The 21,595-nt window shown below is 51.5% G+C and overlaps 1 long non-coding RNA gene across 1 annotated transcript; it reads left to right on the top strand.

Annotated features, from left to right (window-relative positions):
* The first annotated feature begins 2,258 nt into the window (after nucleotides 1-2,258).
* Nucleotides 2,259-12,362, top strand: LOC139256796 (uncharacterized). The gene is made up of 3 exons (XR_011592198.1): nucleotides 2,259-2,347; nucleotides 8,925-8,981; nucleotides 12,251-12,362. It is a non-coding gene; the product is annotated as an uncharacterized lncRNA (long non-coding RNA).
* Nucleotides 12,363-21,595: the final 9,233 nt, after the last annotated feature.

Genomic DNA, 21,595 nt, shown 5'->3' with positions numbered 1-21,595 from the left:
TTTTTAACGTGGGGTGGCCGTTGCACACCAGCCACCACATGGGGCTTGACAGAGCGAGGTCTTGGTCCAGTGGCAAGGGTTAACCAAGACGACTGGAGACCAGCTCTGCTGCACGGACCTAGTGCGCGCACATATTGCACAGTGTGGGCTGGGCCCGTGCTGCCCCCTGGGCCCTCGCCTCATCTGGCCCCGAACTCTCCTGGGCCCCAAGCACACCCCTTCTACAATCTCTCGCCGCTCCTTCGTCTCTCCTGCTGTGCCTGCCCGCACTGCAATACTGAGCCACACACAGCAGGAGGGTTCAGGGTTCCATCCCTGGGATGAATAGCTCATTGCGACTTATTGTCCACTGTCAGCCGGGGCTCAGTGGGCAGCACACTTGCTTCTGGGTCAAAAGGTCATGGGTTCAAGTCCCACTCCAGAGACTTGAGCACAAAAATCTAGGCTAACACTCCCAGTGCAGTGCTGAGGGAGCACCGCACTGTCAGAGGTGCCGTCTTTCAGATGAGACGTTAAACCGAGGCCTGTCTGCTCTCTCAAGTGGATGTAAAAGATCCCACGACACTATTTTTGAAGAAGAGCAGGGGAGTTCTCCCCGGCGTCCTGGGGCCAATATTTATCCCTCAATCAACATAACAGAAACAGATTATCTGGGTCATTATCACATTGCTGTTTGTGGGAACTTGCTGTGCGCAAATTGACTGCTGCGTTTCCCACATTACAACAGTGACTACACTCCAAAAGTACTTCATTGGCTGTAAAGCGCTTTGGGACGTCCGGTGGTCGTGAAAGGCGTTGTAAAGAAAGACTTGCATTTACATAGCGCCTTTAACGACCACCGGACGTCTCAAAGCGCTTTACATCCAATGAAGTACTTTTGGAGTATAGTCACTGTTGTAATATGGGAATCGCGGCTTTGGGGGAGGAATGGAGGGACAAAGAGGAATGGGAAATCTGGTCCGGCGGGCGCTAAGCGGCCTGCACCATCGGCAATTCTCCGTTTACGTCACCTGCCGAGGGAGGTGCGCGGTGGAGGGGAATGACCCAGCAGAGAAAGCTCTGTGCAGGTCCCCTAATCCTGTCGGTGATGGAAAGCCAAACCAGGTTTCCTTATTCAGCCGCACGTCTTACACACAGAACAATCCCAATGGTCCCAGGGGCAGATGAGCTTTGAGCAACACACTGAATACTGGGGCAAAGCGCCTTTCACGACCACCGGACGTCCCAACAGCCAAGGAAGTACTTTTGGAGTGTAGTCACTGTTGTAATGTGGGAAAAGCGGCAGCCAATTTGCGCACAGCAAGCTCCCACACACAGCAATGTGATAATGATCCAGATAATCTGGTTTTTTTGTTATGTCGATTGAGGGATAAATATTGGTCCAGGACACCGGGGAGAACTCCCCTGCTCTTCTTCGAAATAGTGGCCGTGGGACCTTTTACATGCACCTGAGAGAGCAGACGGGGCCTCGGTTTAACGTCTCACCCGAAAGACTGCACCTCCGACAGTGCGGCGCTCCCTCAGCACTGCAGTTAGGGTGTCAGCCTAGATTTATGTGCTCAAAGTCTCTGGAGTGGGACTCGAACCCACGACCTTCTGCCCCAGACGCGAGAGCGCTGCCCACTGAGCCACGACTGACACCAAATCTCCATTGTCTGTCTCCTCCGGCCTGACGCTAGAGTTCTCCTGGCCTTCAGGCCTGCTGCGCTCCCGAGGTGGAGTGAGGGGAGGGGGGGGGGGGCGGTGGGGTGTGTCGTAGATGCTGCCTGGATCTCTCTCCGCTCATCCTCCCAGCTCCCGCACTCTCTCCTGCCTTTATGAGAACATAAGAATTAGGAACAGGAGTAGGCCATCGAGCCCCTCGAGCCTGCTCCGCCACTCAACAAGATCATGGCTGATCGACTATTTCTGGCTCTTTACCTTCACCGTTGCGGAATCATCGTCCCCTCCCTCTCTCCGTTTGGACCCCCCCCCCCACTTCCACTTCTTTCGCTGCCACTTCTTTTGTCCTCTTGCCCTTAAACCCTCTCCCTTCCCCCAGCCTCCCCTTTACGGCTGTGATTCAGCAACATTCTCCCCCCCCCCCCCCCCATGAGAGCTGGCTGTATGTGTGTGTGTGTTGTGTGTGTGTCAGAAGCAGCTTCGGTGTGAGAGCTGTTCACTGTGACGTGAGACAATGCAGGGAGCAAACGCCCCTCTCCGCTCCCCCACACCCTCCCTCGAACGATGGTCATGACTCAGTCGGCTAAGCCCGCACCTCAGGATCGTCTGTACCAGGACTCCAGCTGAATGGGCCTGCACCGCTTGGGACAGGTGATGGGACAGGTGTTGGGCTTTTCACACTGCAGTACGTTTGGGCTCCATTTTCTTTTGTCATTTCAGTCGGCGACACAGGGGGAGATTGCATGCAAGGAAGCCAGCGTACAGGAGCCCCACCCCGCGGGCAGCGGCGCGGCGCTTCACTTCCAATCCAGCTGCGAGCGTCTGTTCAGCAGGACAAAGAGGCCGTGTGGGGTTGGGGCAGCTCTGACAGTGCGGGAGGTTGCATGCAACGAATGAATGAATGGAGGCGGACAGTGTTTACCGCGGCCTGCTGATGTCTCCCTCCCTCTCTCTCTGTCGTTCAGTGTCCGAGCCGAACAGATCAGAAATGCTCCGCAAATGTGTGTGTGTATTTAAACGGGCAGTTTTGCTGCTGGTCCCCTTTGACCCTTGCTGCTCTCCCACCCCCCGGGACCGCTCTCTGCAGTGTGCTGTTCTACAACACTGCTGGAGTCGGACCGGACCCTCACCGGGCTCACTCACACACTCACACGCACTCACCCACACACACACACATGCACTCACACGCTCACACTTACATACACTCAAACACACATACTCTCACTCACTCACACATGCTCACACACATAGGCACACGCACTGACTAACATTCGCGCAATCTCACTCACACACAATCTCAAATCACTCTCACACACACACACACACTCGCACACACACCCACACTCTCGCACATACACTTTTTCGCGCACACACTCTTACATACACACACACACTTGCGCTCTCACGCATGCTCTCTCATGCATACACAATCTCAGACACACACACTCTCACATGCACTCTCTCACATGCATGCTCACTCATACACACACTCACATACATTATCTCATACACCCACACTCTCACACACATTCTCTCTCACACACAATATCTCACAGATGCACATTCTTGCACATACACTCACGCGCACACACACATTCTCTCAGACACATATACTATCTCACAGAACCACACACACATACTTTCTCTCACAAACACTCTCGGACACACACACTCTCTTGCGCACACAAACACATGCTATCTCACAAATATACTCATAACTCTCACACACACACACACTAACTCATACATACTGACTAACTCACACACACACTGACTAACTCTCACACAAACTGATTCTCACACACACACATACAATGATTAACTCTCACACACACACTGACTAACTCTCACACAAACTGATTCTCACACACACACATACAATGATTAACTCTCACACACACATACATGACTAAGTCTCTCTCTCTCACACACACGCACGACTAAGTCTCTTACACACACACAGTTGGTATATTCTCTACAACATCACAAACATACCCTTACAAGATGGCTCTTAACACAGGAACTTGTCAAGTAACCTGTCACGTGATGCCTTTATTGTATTTACAGCAATGACTGCATTACCACAGTAGACCACTAGATGGAGTTATATATTACACTTCTCCCTCCTTAATGAAAAAGTAATTATAACAAATAATCATCATACATAACTTGCATGGTTATACATAACAAAAGATATGGACTTATTTTGCCATATTTACAAATCAAACTTAACCACTTGTTTTCTGTTTTGAAGAGGATACCTTCACTCTCGAACAGAACTTTCCAAACATGGTGTCGAACTTAGACTCATTCTAGGCTGATCCTGAGGAAAGTTTTCTTCCAAGGGATGCCTTTGATTTACATTTGAACTCTCTACAACCTCAGACTGTTTGTCTGCCTGACTTGGACTCAGATTTCAATTTTTACTTTCTCGTGGACTTGTTTCTGATACATTTAATGTGGGATATGCTACTGGTACTGTACTTGTAACAAGACTATCTGATGAGTCCTTCCACGTCTGTAGGTAAAATATGATCAATGTGAACAAACCTAACCTGTCCATGATCAAATATCTTGACTAAATATGTGCGAGGACCATATATCTTCACCACTCTTCCTAGTAACCACTTTAACCATTTATCGTGATGGTTCTTCACTCTCACCTTCTGGTTTAATTTCACACTTCCACCTCTATCATGATTCTCTTTCTGTCTTAATTGTTTCTCTTCTACAGACTGTGCCAAGTTTGGCTTTAACAACAAGAACCTAGTTTGTGGCTGCTGTTTGAGAAACAAGTCTGCTGGTGTTCTACCAGTAGTTGTGTGAGGAGTATTACAATACGTAATTAGAAAATTTGCCAGTTTGTGTCCCAACGACAACTGCTGTTTCTTTGGATTGGGATCCAACATTTGTTTGATGAGGGCACGTTTTACAATTTGTACTGTGCGCTCTACTGCACCATTCGAAGCAGGGTGGTATGGTGGAACCTTGGTATGTTTCACACCATTTTTACTCATGAACTGTGCAAATTCTTCTGAACAAAATTGTGGTCTGTTATCAGACACAATTTCTTCTGGGAGACCATATGAAGAAAATAATTTTTGCAAATGTTTTACTTGTTATTTTCCACATCAGAAACACCTCTATCCACTTCGAATGGCTATCAATCACAATGAACAATTGTTGTCCTTCCAGCTCAGCAAAATCTATATGTAACCTTTGCCACACCCTGGGAGGCCATTTCCATGGCTGTAATGGTACTGATGGTGGTTACTTGCTTACCGATTGACATGTTGTGCACTGACTAAAGATATACTCTATATCTTTATCGAGACCTGGCCACCATAAGTAACTACGTGCAAAACTCTTGGTCAAGCACATTCCCAGGTGCTGGTCATGAAGGTCTCCTAATAATTTGGACCTGAATTTATTTGGAATAAACACTCTTGCACTCCACATGATACAATCTTTATCCACTGACAATTCATTCCTACGAATGAAATATGGATGAATGTCTTTCTCTGATACCTGGTTGGGCCAGCCATTTGTGACGTAATCACACACCTTTAACATAACTGGTAACATTTGGTTGCTCTACCAATCTCTTCAGCTGTGACTGATAGTTGATCAATATATGAAAAATAGAACACTTCTTTCCTATCGGGTGTAACTTGTGATGGGGATGGCAATCTAGACATAGCATCAGCATTACTGTGATCAGCTGATCGTCTGTATTCAATATCATATGTATATGCTGACAAAATCAAAGCCCATCTCTGCATTCGGGCTGCAGCTAATATTGGAACTGGGCACTTTGGATGGAGGATTGCTGACATGGGCTTATGGTTCGTAACAATGGTAAACTTACGACCATACAAGTATTTGTGGAACTTTTTGACTCCAAAAATTAATGCCAAAGCTTCCCTTTCGATTTGCGCCTAATTACTCTCACTGGCACTGAGAGTGCATGAAGCAAAAGCAATTGGTCTCTCCTCCCCACTATGTAGTACATGAGAGATTACTGCCCCAACGAAGAGATGTCACATGCTAACTTGATCTCCTTAGATATGTCATAGTGAACTAACATTGTGCTTTTTACTAACTGACTTTTACACTCCTTGAATGCTGTGTCACAGTCTTCTAACCACTTCCAATGGACCTGTTTTTTCAGCAGCTCATTCAGTGGATGTAACACTGTAGCCAATTTCGGTAGGAACTTCCCATAATAGTTCAAAAGACCCAAAAATGATCGAAGTTCAGAGACATTCTTGGGAGTGGGTGTATTTCTAATTGCATCCAGCTTTCCCTTGGTTGGATGTAAACCATCTTTGTCTACTCTGTGCCCTAAGTACTCCACTGAGTTTTGAAATAACTCACACTTGCGAGCAGTCACTCGTACTCTGTGCTTCTCTAGCCGTTTGAGCACTTCATTCAATACGTTATTATGGATTTGCCTGTTTGGTGTTGAAATGAGTATGTCATCCAAATAACATACGACCCCTTCAAGGTCTTGCAAAATTTGGTTCATCACCCCTTGGAATATGGCAGGGGCGGCAGACACTCCAAACGGTAGCCTATTAAATTGATATAGGCCGAGATGAGTATTTATAGTCAAGCATGACTTGGACTCCTCATCTAGTTCAAGCTGTAAGTAGGCATTCGTAAGATCCAACTCTGAGAAGATCTGACCACCTGTCAAGTGTTGTGAACAAATCTACAGTTGGCAATGTATTGGGCAAATTACCCTCTAGAACCTGGTTTACGGTTACTTTATAATCACCACACAACCTTATCTTACTATCTGACTTGGGTACAACAACAATGGGTGTAGCCCAATTACATAGATCTATCTTAGAGATAATGTTCTCAGTCTCTAGTCTTTTGAGTTCTTACTCAACTCGCTCCTTGAGTGCATATGGTACGGGACGTGGCTTGCAGTAAACTGGTCTCGCATTCTTCTGTACCCTGACACTCGCCTTGAAGCCTTGGATTGGACTGCCCGTTTCACAGAACACCTTCGGATACTTCTTGATGACATCATCTTTCAATGCAAATCTCGTTTCAACACAAAAGATCTAATTCCAATTCAGCTTCAGTGATCCCAACCAATTTCTACCGAGTCAGACAGGCTTGTCTCCTGCCACTACTAAGAGAGGCAAGCTCTTGTATTTTACCGGTATGATGATATGGCCTACCACAGGAATTTGCTCTCCTGAGTAGCCTCGCAGCTCTATGATTTCTCCAATGGGAAATCACGCAATTTGACGAGATATAGCGATTCCGGTACTACACTCACGGATGCACCATTGTCGATTTCCATGGGTATCTTGGATCCTGCAACTTGGATGATACTTTTCGAATCGCTGTTAGATATCCTCGTGCTCCTGATGATGTGTATCTCTTCGTCGTTTTGCTTTTCTTCCATGCTATGCAGTCTCTGGGGATTTCTACTTAGAGCCTGGAAAGTTGGTTTACCCTTCAGTCGGCATGCCTTTGCAGGATGCCCAGTTTTCCTGAAGAAGAAACACTCTGCCTTCACATATGGACAACTTTGAACAAAGTGTTGTCCCAGACACCGATAGCATGACTTCAATGTACCTTGGCCAGTTCCTGAGGCCTTGGGGCCCAATTGCCTTTTACTTTTAACCTGCAGGCGATTCACCGCGGTTGTCTGACGACTGGAAATGGTACGAAATTCTGGGGATTATTGATCGGCCCTGTCCATTGACATAACTGTCTGACAAGCTAAATCAGAAGTCTAGTTAGGGGTTGTCAACAACTTTCTTTTGATCGTTCCATTTTTCTACCCACAAACAAAGCGGTCACGCAATGCTCGGTCCAGAAAGTTTCTGAAATGACAGTGATTAGATAGCTTTTTTAATCTACAATGTACTCACTGATACTCTCGTCAGGTAATTGATTTTGTATTCTGAAACGATAACTTCCAGCAATTTCCAGGGGCTCAGGACTGTAGTGCTGTTCTAACTTGCTTAGAATCTCTGTAAGTGATGTGTCCTTTGGCTTGACGGGGACAAGCACATTTTTCAGGGTTTCATACACCTCAGGGCCTGCTTCAGTCAGGAAAATAGCCCATTTTTTTTCTAAAACCAGCCGGTTACGGTTTTCATAATTGGGGACTTCGATGATATTTGCGGTGAAAAGTATTTCTAGTGGCTCCACATACGCTCAGAAAGTCTCTCGGTCACGTTGAAACTCACCCAAGTGTCCTAGTATTCCCATTGGTGCGACCATCTGGACTCTTCAGTTCAGCCATATGTGCTTGTAATTTACCTTGGTGTTTGAGTTGTTCTGCAACACAAAGGACCTCTCTTGTCTCTGTTGTTTGGCTGGAATCATCCAACAACAACAATTTCAGCTTGGGTACCCAGGAATCTGATCCTTCATCGCCAATGTGGTATATTCTCTACAACATCACAACACACACCCTTACAAGATGGCTGTCAACACAGGAACTTGTCAGGTGACCTGTCACCTGATGCCTTTATTGTATTTACAGCAATGACTGCATTACCACAATAGTAAGTAGGTAATGCAATCTTTGCTCGGTGGAGCTATATATTACAACACACGACTAACTCTCACACACATACACAACTAACTCTCTCTCACACATACACACAATGACTCTCACACACAATGACACACTCTCTCTCACACACACAGTGACGAACTCTCTCTCACACACACAATGACTAACTCTCTCACACACACACACACACACACACACACAGTGACTAACTCTCTCTCACACACACAATGACTAACTCTCACACATACAAACAACTAACTTTCACACATACACACAACTACTCTCTCACACAAAGTGACTAACTCTCTCACACACACACACACACGACTCTCGCTCATGCACAATGACTAACTCTCCACACACACACACAATGACTAACTCTCTCACACACACACAACTAACTCTCTCACTCACATACTGACTAACTAACTCTCACACACACACACACACACACACAAACACTGGCACTGTATAAATGGTAGTCTATCTTTTTGTTCCACCCATTGGCTCTACAGGTATGGAGTTGAGGTTTGTGCCTCTGCTCGCTGTGTTCCGAGTGTCCCTGGAGCTGTGTGGTGGGTACTGGGTGGAGTCACTGCAGTGCAGGTGAGGGAGCATGTGGCCAGGTAGGGTCTGGTGCTCAGTTACAGCTGGGAGTGGGGCGGGGACTGTTTGCCGATTTGATGTGATCGCACTTTGCTTTCTCCGTTAGAGGAATCTGCCTCGACTGTCTCCACCACTCCAGATTCCACCCCTTCCTCGACAGAAGGTAAGCCATGCGCATTGACCTTTTCAGTGTCTATTGCTTCCGAGCGACTGCTCCCTGGTTTTAATGATGTTTCCTTTTTGAATTATGGAATAAAGTGTTAGATGTGGCTCAGTGGGCAGCACCCTTGCCTCTGAGTCAGAAGGTCGTGGGTTCAAATCCCACTCCAGGGACTTGAGCACAAAAATCCAGGCTGACACTCCCAGTGCAGTGCTGAGGGAGCGCAGTGCTGAGGGAGCGCCGCACTGTCGGAGGTGCCGTCTTTCAGATAAGACATTAAACCGAGGCCCCGTCTGCTCTCTCAGGTGGATGTAAAATATCCCGTGGCTCTATTTCGAAGAAGAGCAGGGGAGTTATCCCCGGTGTCCTGGGGCCAATATTCATCTTTCAATCAACATAACAAAAACAGATGATCTGGTCATTATCACGTTGCTGTTTGTGGGAGCTTGCTGTGCGCAAATTGGCTGCCGCGTTTCCCACATTACAACAGTGACTACACTCCAAAAAACGACTTCATTGGCTGCAAAGTGCTTTGAGATGTCCAATGATAGTCAATTTTAAATTACTTGGGAAGGACATAAAATTTCACGGTGTAAACGGTCAAGGGACAAGCAGCCCAGCTTCTGCAGAGCGAAGGGATTGGGATATGGGGAGAAGGTGAGATTAGGGATAGGAGCATCGGAACAGGAGGAGGTCACTCAGCCCCTCGAGCCTGTTCCGCCATTCAATGAGATCATGACTGATCTGCGACCTAACTCCATATACCTTCCTTTGTCCTATATCCCTTAATACCTTTGGTTAACAAAAGCTATTAATCTCCGGTTTAAAATGAACAATTGACCGAGCATCAATTGCTGTTTGCGGAAGAGAGTTCCAAACTTCTACCACCTTTGTGTGTAGAAGTGTTTCCTAATTTCACTCCTGAAAGGTCTGGTTCTCATTTTCAGACTCTGTCCCTAGTCCTAGACTCCCCAACCAGCGGGAATAGTTTATCTCTATCTACCCTATCTGTTCCCCTTAGTATCCTGAAAACTTCGATCAGGTCACCCCGTAACCTTCTAAATTCTAGGGGACACAGTGACAAGGTGGGATTGGGGCATATAAGAACATAAGAAATAGGAGCAGGAGTCGGCCATTCGGCCCCTCGAGCCTGCTCCGCCATTCAATAAGATCACGGCTGATCTGATCTTGGCCTCAGCTCCACGTCCCTGCCCGCTCCCCATAATCCTTCACTCCCTTATCGCTCAAAAATCTCTCTATCTCTGCCTTAAATATATTCAAAGATCCAGCCTCCACAGCTCTCTGGGGCAGAGAATTCCAAAGATCCACGACCCTCTGAGAGAAGAATTTCCTCCTCATTTTGGTTTTAAATGGGCTTGTTCTAAGATTATGCCCCCAGTTCTAGATTCCCCACGAGGGGAAACATCCTCTCTGCATCTACCCTGTCAAGCCCCCTCATTATCTTATATGTTTCAATAAGATCACCTCTCATTCTTCTAAACTCCAATGAGTATAGACCCAACCTGCTCAACCTTTCTTCATAAGTCAACCCCCTCATCCCCAGAATCAACCCCGTGAACCTTCTCTGAACAGCCTCCAATGCAAATAGATCCTTCCTTAAATGAGGAAGCCAATACTATATGCAGTACTCCAGGTGTGGTCCTACCAACAGTTGTAGCAGGACTTCCCTACTTTTATACTCCATCCCCTTGCAATAAAGGCCAGCATTCCATTTGCCTTCCTTATCACTTGCTGTACCTGCAGGCCAACTTTTTGCGTTTCGTGCACAAGAACCCCCAGGTCCCTCTGTACCACAGCATTTTGTAATCACTCCCCATTTAAATAATAATTTGCTTTTTTATTTTTCCTACCAAAGTGGATAATCTCACATTTTCCCACATTATAGTCCATCTGCTAATTTTTTGCCCACTCACTGAGCCTTTGTAGATTCTTCGGGGAGAAGGTGGGGTTAGGGGATATGGGGAGATGGTGGGGTTTGGGAGATGGGGGTAGGTTGGGTTGGGGAGATGGGGGTAGGTTGGGTTGGGGAGATGGGGGTAGGTGGGGTTGGGGAGATGGGAAGATGGTGGGTAGGTGGGGTTGGGGAGATGGGGAGATGTGGGTAGGTGGGGTTGGGGAGATGGGGAGATGTGGGTAGGTGGGGTTGGGGAGATGTGGGTAGGTGGGGTTGGGGAGATGTGGGTAGATGGGGTTGGGGAGATGTGGGTAGGTGGGGTTGGGGAGATGTGGGTAGGTGGGGTTGGGGAGATGTGGGTAGGTGGGGTTGGGGAGATGTGGGTAGGTGGGGTTGGGGAGATGTGGGTAGGTGGGGTTGGGGAGATGTGGGTAGATGGGGTTGGGGAGATGGGGGTAGGTGGGGTTGTGGAGATGTGGGTAGGTGGGGTTGGGGAGATGGGGGTAGGTGGGGTTGGGGAGATGTGGGTAGGTGGGGTTGGGGAGATGTGGGTAGGTGGGGTTGGGGAGATGTGGGTAGGTGGGGTTGGGGAGATGTGGGTATGTGGGGTTGGGGAGATGTGGGTAGGTGGGGTTGGGGAGATGTGGGTAGGTGGGGTTGGGGAGATGGGAAGATGGTGGGTAGGTGGGGTTGGGGATACTGGGAGATGGTGGGTAGGTGGGGTTGGGGAGATGGGTAGGTGGGTAGGTGGGGTTGGGGAGATGGGGGTAGGTGGGGTTGGGGAGATGTGGGTCGGTGGGGTTGGGGAGATGTGGGTCGGTGGGGTTGGGGAGATGTGGGTTGGGGAGATGTGGGTAGGTGGGGTTGGGGAGATGTGGGTAGGTGGGGTTGGGGAGATGTGGGGTTGGGGAGCTGGGGGTAGGTGGGGTTGGGGAGATGGGGAGATGTGGGTAGGTGGGGTTGGGGAGATGGGGGTAGGTGGGGTTGGGGAGATGTGGGTAGGTGGGGTTGGGGAGATGGGGATAGGTGGGTAGGTGGGGTTGGGGAGATGGGGAGATGGGGGTAGGTGGGGTTGGGGAGATGGGGGTAGGTGGGGTTGGGGAGATGTGGGTAGGTGGGGTTGGGGAGATGTGGGTAGGTGGGGTTGGGGAGATGGGGATAGGTGGGTAGGTGGGGTTGGGGAGATGGGGAGATGGTGGGTAAGTGGGGTTGGGTGTACAGTGAGAAGGTGGGTAGGTGAGTCAATCTATTACTGGAGTGATGGGTTTGCTTTTTCGGCCATTTGCTGTTCCTGTTCTCCTTTCCTACGCTCTGACTGAATACTGAGGGGTGACCTTGCTTTGCCGCCCGGCCACAGGTGTCAGCGAGGAGAGCGATTTCTTGGAACCCCAGACCGCACAGGAACACTCTGACGACGACGACGATCGGACAGACAGCTCCCTGTACTGGGGCACCCCCCGGCAGATGTCCCTGGAGTCGACCCTGTCGGGCGGGACTCCCCTCGTTCAGGCTCCATGCTTCCCGGCGGTCTTCCCATCCGGCAGCCCCCCGAAGCCCGCGGTCAGCGGCTCGGGCGAGGGAAGCGACGGCCCCGGGGGAAAGAGGCCCTCGGAGAGCGCCGCGGCCCATAGAACTAGAGAGAGGAGCTCGGCGCCGAGGGGGCTGGTCCGGACTGAGACAATCGAGACCTTTTTAGCAGAAGAGGACGACGAGCCGGAGGACTATTATTTGAATCTGTCGGAAGCGACTGACCGTCACAGGGACAGTGCAGGGCGGGAGCCGGAACACGGACCCGCCTGGGACCCCGCAGAGTCCGCCTCCGCAGGAAGCGCGCTGAGCCACCGGGACGGCGAGGGGCCCGGATCGAAAAGGAGCCCAGCCGAGACGGAGCCGACGTCGGAGGGGCTCTCGGAGCTCCAGCTCCGGTTGGCGGGGGAATCCCGAGTCTTGTGCCGCCACGGGGTCCCCGAGGGGCCGGCGCCTGAGCAGGAGGCCCAGGCTGCCGAAGGAAGGCCCAACGAGGACGACGCCGCCTCCAGCCGGGTTGCCGCGGTGACGAGGCCGAGCTCCGAGGCCGGTCCAGGGCCGCTGAGGGAACGGGAGGCCGCCTCTTCAGACCCCTCTCTCCCACCTGTGACAGGTAGACGCGCCAGGGTCAGCGGGGTCCATTGCTGCACTGTTTCCGTGGGGGGGAAGGGGGGGGGAATCTGTCGCCCTGGGGAAGGAAGGAAAATATATGGACGTGGTTATTTGCACTAGCAAAATGCTCTGCTTGTCTCTCCATGATCACTCGTCTTGGAGGATAAGCCACACCCAGAAGTTTCTCTGGAATGTGTCATTGGAACCGCCCAGCCTACGTTCTGAGTGACTTTGCAAAGTGTAATTCGAGCCATTCTGACTTCAGACTCCAGACAGGACAGAGCCCCTTATTCCACCAAAAGTTCCTGACAACCCCAGCCCACATTCATGCCCCCAGCCTACGTTCATGCCCCCCCAACCCAAGTTCCTTACGCCGCCCCAACCCAAGTTCCTTACCCCCCCAACCCAAGTTCATGCCCCCAACCCAAGTTCATGCCCCCAGCCCAAGTTCCTTATGCCCCCAGCCCAAGTTCATCCCCCCCCCCACCCCCAGCTCAAGTTCCTTACTCCGCCCGCCTCCCCCCAGCCTAGAGAGTCATTGTGCCTTCAAACATAAACCTGGCTTATAAACAGCAAGTCACATGGGCGCAGGTAGTGGTGGTGTGTCCGTCACTTGACGCAGTGGAGGGCGGGCCAGCCCAAGGCCCACTGCAGTGTGAAAGCCCTGGACTAAAACCTCACCCCATTTCACGTGAATTGTCTCCGGTGCGGGGAGCAACGCAGGAGGAGAGTTCGAGTTACCGGCACAGAACGCGCGCACACACAGAGCACCATCTCACGGGTGGGACTCCGCTCAAGGATGGCGGAGGATGCGTCGCCACAGACAGCTTCCCGTCTAAGCTGCACCCAAACCAGGGGCAGGGGTCGAGTGAGGGGAGGGGTTAGGCTAGGGGCAGCATGCAGGGTCAGAGAGCGAGGACAAGGGGCAAGGGTCACGTGAGTCTCAGGGTCAGAGAGCGGGGATAAAGGGCAGGGGTCAGACATGGGGAAGGGTGCAGGGTCAGAGTGCTGGGACAAGGGGCAGGGGTCAGGTGAGGGGAACAGATCGGTGCGGGGGCGGGGGGGGGGGGGGGTGCGACGTCACCCAGTGTCCCGCACTTGTTGGCGGTTGGTCACTGGAGGGGGAACAGGATTGGGGGAAACCATGGCCGATTTTCCCCTCTGCGGGGAAAGGAAATCTGCCGCCCTTACCCGGTCTGGCCGAAATGTGACTCCAGACCCACAGCAATGTAGTTGGCTCTTATCTGCTCTCTGAAATGGCCCAGCAAGCCACTCAGTTGTATAAGAATTAGGAGCAGGAGTCAGCCATTCGGCCCCTCGAGCCATACAATAAGATCACGGCTGATCTTCGACCTCAACTCCACTTTCCCGCCCGATCCCCATATCCCTCGATTCCCTTAAGATCCAAAAATCTATTGAACTCTGTCTTGAATACACTCAACGACTGAGCCTCCACAGCCCTCTGGGGGAGAGAATTCCAAAGATTCACCACCCTCTTGAGTGAAGAAATTTCTCCTCATCTCAGTCCTAAATGGCCGACCCCTGATTCTGAGACTGTGACGCTTATTCAAGAAGGCGGCTCACCACCACCTTCTCGAGGGGCAATTAGGGACGGGCAATAAATGCCGGCCTTGCCAGCGACGCCCACATCCCGAGAACGAATTAAGAAAAAGCTCACTCTGGCACAGTCGCACACACACCCATCATCATCGTCATCATAGGCAGTCCCTCGGAATCGAGGAAGACTTGCTTCCACTCTTAACATGAGTCCTTAGGTGGCTGAACAGTCCAATACAGGAATTACAGTCTCTGTCACAGACAGTGGTGGGAGGAAAGGGTGGGTGGGACTGGTTTGCCGCACGCTCCTTCCGCTGCCTGCGCTTGCTTTCTGCACGCTCTCGGCGACGAGGCTCGAGGTGCTCAGCGCCCTCCCGGATGCACTTCCTCCACTTCGGGCGTTCTGGTCTTTGGCCAGGGACTCCCAGGTGTCGGTGGGGATGTTGCACTTTATCAGGGAGGCTTTGAGGGTGGTCCCTTGTAACGTTTCCTCTGCCCACCTTTGGCTCGTTTGCCGTGAAGGAGTTCCGAACACACACACACACACACACACACACACACACCCACAAGCTCGCTCGCTGGCTCACACTCACTCCATCGGTCGCACGCGCGCGCACTTGGCACACTCGCTGTCCCGTACACGAGTGCACGTGCGCACGGGCCTCCTGTTGGGAGCCGCGCTGTCTCACCGCGGATGACGAGTACTGTTCGTTTCACTTACAGAAGCCGCGGGAATGGCGGGCAAGGTGGAGGTACCGGGTTCAATGGGCATGGCGGTGCCCCCAGCGGGGGTGGGCACTGTGGACGTCGTGTTGCCCGGACGATGCAGCTGCTGCGTTTACACGAGTAACGACACAGGCTGCCAACACTCACTTGCCCTGGTCACTGCGCCCGATGCTTACCAAACTCAGGAGTTGACGGACGATTGTACGCCCGCAGAGGACTGGCAGTCACCACAGCAACCCAGTGCCTTGGACCAATCAGAGCGTCCCAAAACACAGGGCTTGGAGGCAGCAGACCAATCAGGTAACTCCATTCCCATGGCAGGTACAATATGTGTTAGATACAGAGTAAAGCTGCCTCTACACTGTCCCATCAAACACTCCCAGGGCAGGTACAGCACGGGGTTAGATACAGAGTAAAGCTCCCTCTACACTGTCCCATCAAACACTCCCAGGGCAGGTACAGCACGGGGTTAGATACAGAGTAAAGCTCCCTCTACACTGTCCCATCAAACACTCCAAGGGCAGGTACAGGGGGTTAGATACAGAGTAAAGCTCCCTCTACACTGTCCCATCAAACACTCCCAGGGCAGGTACAGCACGGGGTTAGATACAGAGTAAAGCTCCCTCTACACTGTCCCATCAAACACTCCCAGGGCAGGTACAGCACGGGGTTAGATACAGAGTAAAGCTCCCTCTACACTGTCCCATCAAACACTCCCAGGGCCGGTACAGCACGGGGTTAGATACAGAGTAAAGCTCCCTCTACACTGTCCCATCAAACACTCCCAGGGCAGGTACAGCACGGGGTTAGATACAGAGTAAAGCTCCCTCTACACTGTCCCATCAAACACTCCCAGGGCAGGTACAGCACGGGTTAGATACAGAGTAAAGCTCCCTCTACACTGTCCCATCAAACACTCCCAGGTCAGGTACAGCACGGGGTTAGATACAGAGTAAAGCTCCCTTTACACTGCCCCATCAAACACTCCCAGGTCAGGTACAGCACGGGGTTAGATACAGAGTAAAGCTCCCTCTACACTGTCCCATCAAACACTCCCAGGGCAGGTACAGCACGGGGTTAGATACAGAGTAAAGCTCCCTCTACACTGTCCCATCAAACACTCCCAGGGCCGGTACAGCACGGGGTTAGATACAGAGTAAAGCTCCCTCTACACTGTCCCATCAAACACTCCCAGGTCAGGTACAGCACGGGGTTAGATACAGAGTAAAGCTCCCTCTACACTGCCCCATCAAACACTCCCAGGTCAGGTACAGCACGGGGTTAGATACAGAGTAAAGCTCCCTTTACACTGCCCCACCAAACACTCCCAGGGCAGATATTGTAATGTATTTGCTTCATGGGGTTTTGCTTAAGAATTCATAGCAACACATTGCTATTAAGAACTAGTTGGTTTATTAACAAAGGTTTAACAATCACACGACACATTACCAGTTCATCCACCTGGCTCACAACCACCTGCCCCATCGTGGATCCCCCAAACTCAACTGGCTGGGGTTTTATTGAGTCTTGTGAACATCATGTGACTGGCTAAGCCACTCCCAATTCAACAGCTCCACAAATTTTTTAACATAACTTTTCACCGAGTGTCCCCTTTTGGTAAGGGCACTAGGACCCACAAATTTACAAATCACCGGGAACCTTGCCAAATAAATTAAAATTTGGTTGCCGGGGGTGATGAAGCACTCCTGTCCCTCCAGCGCCCACCTCTCGCGGAAGGCCGCGAGCGTACCGGTGGACACCGCGTGCTCCATCTCCAGGGACACCCCTGGCTCGGATGTAACCGCGGAAGAGAGGCAGGCAGTCGGGCTGAACGACCCCCTCGACCGCCCGCTGCCTGGACCGGCTGATGGCCCCCTTGGCCGTGCCCAGGAGCAGTCCTACGAGGAGGCCCTCCGACCTGCCCGCTCCCCTCCGCACAGGGTGCCCAAAGATCAGGGGTGTGGGACTGAAGTGCAACCAGAATAATGGAAGAGGGGCTGCAACCTCTCACACTGAACATAAACATGGAACACGGACACTTCTAAACCGCAGAAATTACAGGCGGCCTGGGAGTCCGTGAACCGACTTAAAAACCGATTGCACAGGACCGCTCCGTGCAACACCCTCCAGGCCAAGTCTCTAATAAATAAATGGAGGACTCCCGCATAGAGTGCACTCCATCGGGGACCCCCGCCTCCTCCAGACGGAAAGATGGTGCGCCATGGCGTGTCCGGACAGCAGACAAGGATGGCAAAGTGGAGAGTGTGCAGGAGCAGCCCGTACAGGAAACCCCTCCCTCCGCGCAGAACTGAAAGGCGCAGAGGGGATTTTCGACAGCTCTACAAACCTGTCAGACATTACAATACTGAAAGATCACACTGTGTAGAAACAGAGGTCCTGGTACCGAATGGGTCATCGTGTGTTGCTGCAAGGGTCTGGAATTGAATGCGTTACACTGGTTGCTATAAGGGCCGGATCCTGGGGCATAGAGGGCAAAAGCAAGGCAGTTATAGTAAACATAGAAAATAGGTGCAGGAGTAGGCCATTCGGCCCTTCGAGCCTGCACCGCCATTCAACATGATCATGGCTGATCATGCAACTTCAGTACCCCATTCCTGCTTTCTCTCCATACCCCTTGATCCCTTTAGCCATAAGGGCCACATCTAACTCCCTTTTGAATATATCCAACGAACTGGTCTCAACAACTTTCTGTGGGTAGAGAATGCCACAGGTTCACAATTCTCTGAGTGAAGAAGTTTCTCCTCAGCTCGGTCCTAAATGGCTTACCCCTTATCCTTAGACTGTGACCCCTGGTTCTGGACTTCCCCAACATCGGGAACATTCTTGCCTGACAGGGCGGTGGGAGCAGATTCATTAGTAACTTACAAAGGCAATTGGATAAATACCTGAAGGGCAAACATTTGCCGGATTATGGGGAAAGAGCGGAGGGAGTGGGCCTAATTGGAGAGCTCTACCAAAGAGCCGGCACAGGAACGATGGGCCGAATGGCGGCCTCCTGTGCTGAATCATTCTACGGGTGGATTTTCTGGTCCTTTGCGCTCTGTTTGTCGCCCCGGAGCGGCGGCAATGGCGGCGGTGAGGTGTTCCGGGCGGGTGGTCAGCCTCCAGCGCCCCGCGGCGATCCTCGGGTCCGATTCAGCGGCAGCGCGGAGCAGCACCGCCCGGGAGAGCCACGCCCGGCGCGAGTTTTGGCTCCTGCCCGACCCGTCCGCCCCGCAGCATGGCCCGCAGTGACCGCCTGGGAAATCAGGGCGGTCCAACCTATACCGGCGGCAGTGCGGTAAGTAATGCCGTCCACGGGTAAGTCTTAATTTTTTTTTTGCGATTTATGTTGCGGTGGTGTGCGCTATGTATTGGGAATGTTTTTGTGGGGGTTTTCAGTTTGTGTTTCTCCTCCCCGGCTGTCTCCCGGAGCGCTCCCGGCCCGTTTCTTTAGCTCGGGATCTTCCCATGCTCGCGCCCTAAGAGAGGTGTACGACACCTCCCCACACTCAGGGCCCAGATGTCCAGTTTTATTGAGGCGCAAACTGTTCCCGGGCGCTAACTTTACCGCGCCGAAAATCCAGCCCATAATATGCAAGGTTTCCAGCACTGAAAGGGTTACACTGCTGGGAGAAGGGTGTTGCCAGGCAACGCTCCACCTGCGATGCGATTGGCTGTGGAGGATACTGCAGTTACAAAGCTGGCTGGTCCCGCCCGGCTCCATTGGAGCATCAGGCAGGATCTGCTTTAGTGGCCGTGCCAAGCGGACGGGCCAGGATTGAACTGCAGCACCTGAGACAGGCTCGAGATGGAGGTCAGGTCCCAGTGTCCAGGGATGGAGAGCGTCTGGAGCTCCGCCCTCTGCAAAGAAAAGGGTACTGAGCGATGCTTGCTTCACATTGTGGCGAATAACTCGATTAATGCTGCCAGCGGTTTGTGGGGAGAGAGAGAGAGAGAGAGACAATGGGAGAGACAGGCAGAGAGAGACAAAGGCATGGAGCTACAGAGAGAGAGAAAGGGAGTGAGAAAGGCAAAGAGAGAAAGAGGGAGAGGCAAAGAGAGAGAGAGAGAGAGAGAGAGAGGCACGGAGAGAGAAACAAAGGGCGAGACAGAGCGAGAGAGGGACAAAGAGAGGGAGAGAAAGAGGGAAAGGCAAAATGAACGAGAGAGACAAAGAGAAAGAGGGAGAGGCAAAGAGAGAGAGAGAGACAAAGAGAAAGAGGGAGAGGCAAGGAGAGAGAGAGAGAGACAAAGACAAAGAGAGAAAGAGAAAGAAAGGAAGACAAAGGGAGAGAATCAAAGGAAGTATGAGATGGAGAGAGACAAAGAGAGATAAAGGGTGTGACACAAGGAGAGAGAGAGAGGGAGCATTGGTAAAGCAGCAATTTAAATAAAGACGCAGGAAGGGACAGGAAAATTTCCAGCAACAGATATGAGACTGCAACAGGATGTTTGTGAGACTGAGACAGGCAGAGGCTGAGGCGAAATGGAGACAAAGAGGCAAATGGTCAAGCAAAAGCAATCAATGGGGAGAGAACAGAGATAGACACAGAGGTCGGGATAGTCAAATACAGAAACGCTCAGATCACTCAGCAAATGTCTCCTGAGATTGATTGTTTAAGTTCATTTCCTGCAATATGCTTCATTGCTTTTTTCCATCAGGTTTATAGAAAGCCAAATACCAGGGTCAGGCCTCACACTGCCTCCGACCCACTGTGGGCTGGGGATAGGCTTCTCCCTGCCTCGGACCTCACTGTGGGCCGGGGACAGGCCTCTCCCTGCCTCGGACCTCACTGTGGGCTGGGGACAGGCCTCTCCCTGCCTCAGACCTCACTGTGGGCTGGGGACAGGCCTCTCCCTGCCTCAGGCCTCACTGTGTGCTGGGGACAGGCTTCTCCCTGCCTCGGACCTCACTGTGGGCCGGGGACAGGCCTCTCCCTGCCTCGGACCTCACTGTGGGCCGGGGACAGGCCTCTCCCTGCCTCAGGCCTCGCTGTGGGCTGGGGACAGGCCTCTCCCTGCCTCAGGCCTCGCTGTGGGCTGGGGACAGGCCTCTCCCTGCCTCGGACCTCACTATGGGCTGGGGACAAGCCTCTCCCTGCCTCGGACCTCACTGTGGGCCGAGGGGCTGCCGAGATGACAGAGGGACAATGAGTAACGAGAACGAGACAGAAAGAGATAGCGATAGATGGAGAAAGCGAACGGGGGAGGGGAAAAGGGGGGAAAAGAGAGCGTGAAATACAGAAAGAAATGGAAGGAGAAAGAGAGGAAGTAGAGGGGAAGATTGAGGGAGCGAGAAAAAAGAGGGAACAAAAATGAGAGAAAGAGAGAATGAGGAAGAAAAGGTCGAGAGAAGGGAGCAAAGCAAAAAAATGGTGGGAATGAGAGAGTGATAGTAACAGAAAATACCGGAGAGAGAATGAGAGAGTGGGAGAGAGAGAAATAGAGGGAGAAGGGAGGGAAAACAAGAAAAATAGCGAGAGAATGGCAGAAATAGAGAGAAAAGGAAAGAGAATGAGGAAGAGAGAGAGTAGGAGTGTAGAGAAAGATAGCGGTTAAGATGATGGATGGAGAGACATAAAGGAGGGAGAGAGAGAGGGAGAAAGAGATGGAATGCCAGGGGAAAGGAGAAAGAGAGTGCAGGAGGAGAGGAAGACATAGGGGGAGAGAGAGAGAGAGAGAGAGAGAGAGAGAGGAGGGAGTGGAGGGAGTGAAGAAAAAGAGAGGTAGAGGTGAGACGTGTGTGATTATCCGGCTGGAGCGGAGTGTGAGGTTTTGCCCAGGCCCCGGTCAGTATGTGCACGGTCTGTCAGCCTCCGCTAAACCTGAAGTAAATCACAATGAATAATGTTTATTTTGCCGTGGGCTCCAGGTTATTGCCGCGGCAGTGATTCTGCGTCGATGCAAGACCAGCAGAGGGCCAACAATGGTAACTGCGGCCTGGCGGAGACTGGGCGGTAACCAGGTAACCGTGACCTGGCGTATTTATTAACGACTCCGATGATGGGATAGAAAGCCACATATCCAAATTTGCCGATGGTACAAAGATAGGCGGCATTGCAAGCAGTGTCGATGGAAGCATCACATTACAAGGATAGATTAAGTGACTGGGCAAAATTGTGACAGATGGATTTCAAGGTAGGCAAATGTGAGGTCATCCGCTTGGGACCTAAAAAAGACAACAGGGTAGTTTCTCAGTGGTGAAAAGCTAAACACATTAGTGGTCCAAAGGGATTTGGCGGGGAGGGCGGGGGGGGGGCGAAATTGACCCCCCTGC

The sequence above is a fragment of the Pristiophorus japonicus genome, unplaced genomic scaffold (assembly GCF_044704955.1).
Source record: "Pristiophorus japonicus isolate sPriJap1 unplaced genomic scaffold, sPriJap1.hap1 HAP1_SCAFFOLD_769, whole genome shotgun sequence".
In the NCBI taxonomy this organism is placed as follows: domain Eukaryota; kingdom Metazoa; phylum Chordata; class Chondrichthyes; family Pristiophoridae; genus Pristiophorus; species Pristiophorus japonicus.
This window is presented reverse-complemented; position numbering and strand designations above follow the sequence as displayed.